The 5,933-nt window shown below is 35.7% G+C and overlaps 1 pseudogene; it reads left to right on the top strand.

The window, feature by feature from the left end:
• On the top strand, window positions 1,358-3,798 carry LOC103694801 (glutaredoxin-1 pseudogene; annotated as a pseudogene).

Genomic DNA, 5,933 nt, shown 5'->3' with positions numbered 1-5,933 from the left:
ACATGTCAATGAAAGAATTCAGAATTCCTCTTCTTTCTTGAGAAAGCATTCTGTTCATGAGTAATGCTTACATTTTAAATTTAAGAGGGATGACTTGAAAACTGTTACAACTGAATCCCACTTTTAAAACAGCATTTTCAAGATGTTTAGTGACTCAATTTTGATTTTATGGACCTGTAGTTGCTCAGTTCTCATGATTGTAGGATTGAACCAGGTCATTACTAGACATAACTGTGTAGGGACAATAAGCACTTTCACAGTTCTTCAAGTTGAAAGACCTAAGAAACCGTACTGGCAACAGCTTAATGCAAAATGGAGAAACTTGTGCTTGGGTAAATTCCAGTACCTAAGACTGCGCAGCTGGTTCAAAATCAAGGGGGAATAATTTTATGTAAATAAGCACTACTGGGTCTAGAACATGTTACTAAGATGAATAATGCTAAGGGCATCAGGAAATATGCATGAGGAAGACTTTGGATGGTCGAAATTATATGCTATAAATTTAATGGTTCACATGAGAGGATGAATTTTCAAAATGATTATCTCCTTAGGAGTGTGAATACTCAAGCTGAGTAAATGCTGTAGCCCAGGTAGAAAAGGGAAGTGAGTTTCCATTCAGACATTGGAATTCCATTCATGCTGAGCATGAACATGGGAGGGATTCAAGGAGGTGTTGAACCACACCAAGGGCTGCTGTCTATCCAGGATGAGTCTCAGAGGATTAATTCATTCTTGTTATGAGGGATTTCCAAGTTTCTTATTGGAAATAACTCAAGAGAAATTGAAAGCCTTGAAACCAAATTCTGTACTTGTCTCATCTTAGCTTTGGAAGACCTTGACTTGTAAAGGCCCCAAAGAGGCATAGCTTGATTCATCTTTAAGTCTGTATTACACTTGGTGACAGACTGCCTTCCCGCTATGTTGTGTAAGACTGTGGTGCTAAACTTTCAGCAAGAGAATGCTGCTTAGCTTAATTACTGTGTTTTGTTTCTGATTTGAGTTTTGTTTTCTTCAGGTATTAGCTTTGTTCGGATTGGTTGCAACTTTTCTTATTCATTCTTTATTGATTTTTGTTCTTGTGGTGGATTTTCAGTATGGTAAAGGTCATGCACTTTATATTATGATTGTATCATTTAAGCACTTTTTCAAACAAGTTATATATATATATATATATATATATATATATATATATATATATATATTTAAGAATAATTGGTGTTTTTCACCTCTTAAGAACCTTTTTTTATGTGTGCTGTAACCATCATGTCATCCCAGAAACCATATGCATAGATAGATCACTGAAACTTGCAGTGGCCTTGGGATTGAAAATTTGTTCACAGAAAGCCAGAGGTAAACATGTGGATTGGACTTTCAATGTTCCTAATGTGGCCTAATGTGGATACCAAGTTCATGATTGGAAAGGTATTCATGATGCATCCTTGTGGTCATATATTTAGGTACTCCTAAAATATAGTACTCTAGGGATGATCATATAGGACAAACAAGTGAGAAACTCAATAGTTTTGCTCTAATGATTCTCAGAAATATGAAAACCTTCACCAATTGAGTAAAAATAAAAATCAGGATAATCGGACCTAATCTGTCTCTGGTTTGAAATATAGTCTCAGTGGGAACCACACAGAGGAGATAATGAATTCCACAATTTTAAAAACCTTTTTTTTTTATACTCAGTTTTTATGTTGTTGGCCTTGAATATGCATTTGGTGCCAGTTTTCTATAGTTGTTTGTTTCATTTTATTATCATTATCATTGTTATTGCTATTATTTCTTTTATACATAACTGTTTGGCTTGATGTAAGAACTATGCACCACATACATGAAATTCCCACAGAATCCAGTCAGGTCAGTGAATTCCACTTGAAACTGTGTTATCCTTTTGGTTCTATGTTAAGCAAATGAGAAAAAATGGATGAGCTATCTCACCAGCACCTGCCCATGACTTTTATCCTTCCTTTCGTACTGTATTAGCTGAACTGGAACAAACTCATCCAAAGAAAGAAGTTCTGTGAGAACCACAGAAATACATATATGAGATGGGAATGCTCATTGTCTAAATTGCCAGTCATGAATGAGGGCATTAGTAGATACAGAATCGTACCACAGCATCTCTTATTGTAAGTGTTGGAGCAGAACTGTTAATTCTCATCCTGTGTTATGAGGTAGTTTAGACTCATCAGATTAAATTAAGAATTGAAAAACTCTCCTAGGGTTGAAAGTGGTAAGGAAATCATGCTTATGTATTATAAATGCACTGCTAAGAGCAGGATTCAAGCTAGTCTTGGGGGATTCAGCCTACAGCAGAGTCAACAGGTCTTTGGTGGAGAATGATTCGGTTCAAAACTGGGAAGGCAGAAGGATGGTCGATATTTTTCTAGTAGATCTCCCAACATTTCAAAAGTGTTTCTTTCAGATCAGTGAATGATTCTTGAAAAGCAACTCCTGGAATGAACTTCTGAGACCAACCATCAACCTGAGAATTAATGTGTGAAAGAAGAATTTCTGTATCTGTTCAGACTGTTGCTTTCAAAGCAACAGCCAAAACTGTCCATCCTATGAATGATACATAGATATGTACACATTATAGCAGGATGGATACAGACTTTCTTCAGGTCCATGAATGAGGTATTCAGCAGTTGACCTGGCTCAGCAATTAAGGAAATTTGTTCCAACTCTTGAGACCTGAGTTCCTTCCCTATGAGCCCCATGATTGAAGAAAAAGAACAAACTTCAGACAACTTTTCTCAGATTTTTAAGTAGTTTGGGTTTCCTGGTCTTGGTCCACAGAAGGAAGAAAATCTATTTTTACAATTCTTGCTTATCCTATATGAGTGCCTGATGCACTCATGAAAATATATTACTGTGCATTTCATTGATAGATTACTTTTGCTATTTGAATTCTGTTGCCAATAATTATAGGAAATAAGAAGCACTAAATCAAAGCATCATATGAAAATCATGCTAAGGGAATGGGGCCATTGGTAATTTGTAACTGAGCTGAAACTCATTCTAGACACAAACTGCTGTAAAAGGTCTTCTCTATATTCCTGATGTAGAAACTGCTGTTCCCTAATAGAGAGTAGAGGATGAATTTCTCTGTACAGAGAAAAAGGATTTATCGCAATGATCATAGGCTGTGGACCACATAATTTAACAATGGATGGATATTTGGAAAGTCCAAGAATCCAGTAGTTGATTAGTCCACAAGCCTAGATGTCTCATCTGTCATTATTATATGGTCAAATCCTCTGTAAGAAGGTTCTATTGTCTGTGAGGGTTTGGTAGCAATGTGAGTGCAAGCTTGAAAAAGTAAAAGCTTCTTCCTTCCATGTTTTCTATGGGCTTCAAGTAGAATGCATGGTTAAGAATACATCGAGATTGCCGTTTTTCAATAGATGATTAACTTCAACTGAATGTTCAATTCAGGGTAGTTGCAGCCTAACAGCACGGCTCAGGAGTATGGAAACTTCAAGACCCACTCTGGGAAGATGTTCCTGTTCATCAAGCCCACCTTCCAGTATTGCAGAAATACCGAAGAAATCCTCAATCAACTCCCTTTCAAACATGGTCTTCTGGAATATGTAGACATCACAGCCACTAACAACACCAATTCAATTCAAGATTACTCAAAACAATAAGTAATAGAGTGAGAATATTTCCTTGGGTCTTTATAGGTAATCAAAGACTTCATAGGCAGACGCAGTGATCTAATCTCCCTGCAACAATATAGGGAGCTGATGACGTGGCTGAAGCAAATTGGAGCTCTGCTATTATGTTAAGGGTGTCCACAAATCCCATGCTGACAGCAGACATTCAGTCATGCTGAAGGCCAGCGCACCTGAGATTTGATGTGCGTCATGGAGTAGGACAGTATTTTCTTGTGACTTGGATTTTCAAAAATTTGGCTTTTATTCTACTCCTCAGTGCTTAAATATGATGCTGTTTGGATGAAGCCATGGGGTAGGGAAGCTTAACAGCTCACACAGGATTGACTATCCATACTTCATGTGCTGACATGTCTTTACCTCTAAGTCCATGTTTAACAATCCAGTTCATGTAAATCTCCAGTGGATCAATTACTGTTTTTCTACCATGCTGTTCTGCTGAAGTCACTTTGCAGAAGTCTACTTCCTAATGATTATTAAAACAATGAATATTGAGAAGTTGTTTATGATCTACACACAGGCCTTTCCCACTTCTGCATTTAGAGCTCTCAAAGGTGTTCTCAAACTTTCCCTCCCATAAGCACAGAATTCCACAATGGTATGAAGATGCTGTTTGAAATATCAGATGAAGAGTTTTAGCATAGTTGTTCCTCACTGTAGCAATATTAAGGTAGATGGCAGAGCTAATGATGAATTCAGCTCTGTTCACAAACTGGTTAATTGCCAAGAAAATCCCAAACAGTTGTGAAGTGATTGTAGTCAGAGTCCCAGAAAAATCAAATAAGAAATGCAAATTTTCACAGCTATCCTTCAAAGACTGTCTATGAAAGAAGTTACTGGGAAATCACTCTCCTAAAATATTTATTCCATTCACACTTTTACATTTTCCTTTGACATATTGCAATGATGTTTATTAATCTTGGAACTGCAGGTCTCTTCTCTGGTCTCCAGTGAGGATTAATTCCTAAAACAGATGTATGTCCAGATGACTAAAAAAATAAAAATAAAGAATAGATCCTGATTAAAGTTCTGGGCTAAAGATAAAACATTCTACCACAAAGGTCAGATAAGAAGTATATTTGACATATATATATATATATATATATATATATATATATATATATATATGTATATGTATATATATGTACATATGTATATACATATGTATATACATATGTATATATATATATATATGGTTATGTGTATATATATATATATATATATATATATATATATATATATATATGGTGTGTGTGTGTGTTAAATCAGACTTGTATGGGGTTGGGGATTTAGCTCAGTGGTAGAGCGCAAGGGTTCTCTCTCTCTCTCTCTCTCTATATATATATATATATATATATATATATATATATATGTGTGTGTGTGTGTGTGTGTGTGTGTGTGTGTGTGTGTGTTAAATCAGAGTTGTATGGGGTTGGGGATTTAGCTCAGTGGTAGAGCGCAAGGGCTCTCTCTCTCTCTATATATATATATATATAGGTATATATATATATATATATATATATATATAGGTATATATATATATATATGCGTGTGTGTGTGTGTGTGTGTGTGTGTGTGTCTGTGTGTGTCTGTGTGTGTGTTAAATGAGACTTGTATGTCTGGTATTTTAAGAAAGCTAACCTGGTTGAAGATTAATTTTTTTTCTTTTTTTCGGAGTTGGGGACTGAACCCAGGGCCTTGTGCTTGCTAGTCAAGCGCTCTGCCACTGAGCTAAATCCCCAACCCCGAAGATTATTTGTAATGTTGTCTTGGATTTGTTCACAGAGATTTTATTGAGAATATGTGTGTATCGGTGTAAATTAGTCTGTAATACTCAGTCTTCCTCTCTTTCGTCAGTCGTCTGTAATTCTTTCTCACTCTCTCTGTTCCTCTCTGTTTACCTCATTTTCCCCCTGCCTCACTCTCTCTCTCTTTTGTTCTCTGTCAATTGTTGGATAATACCAGATTCAAATTAGAATTTTAATGTGTTCATTCCTTTTGTCTATCTTTTGGAATCATCTAAAAAACTTTCAATGCTCTTTAAATGTCTTATGAAATTTTTAAACTGAATACATGTGGTCCTATGATATTTTAGGAGGGAGATATTAAATGCCTGACCTTGTGTCATAGTTCAGTATACTGCTGTTTAAATTATGCATATTGAGGTGATTTAATATTGGTATATCCAATACAGCCAGTAAATAATTATTGGTTTAAAAAATATTCTATATTTGGGACTGTAAATATAAA

The sequence above is a fragment of the Rattus norvegicus genome, chromosome Y (genome assembly GCF_021556685.1).
Source record: "Rattus norvegicus strain SHRSP/BbbUtx chromosome Y, alternate assembly SHRSP_T2T, whole genome shotgun sequence".
NCBI lineage: Eukaryota > Metazoa > Chordata > Mammalia > Rodentia > Muridae > Rattus > Rattus norvegicus.
Note: the sequence above shows the minus strand (reverse complement) of the source record. Positions and strands in the feature narration are given on the sequence as shown.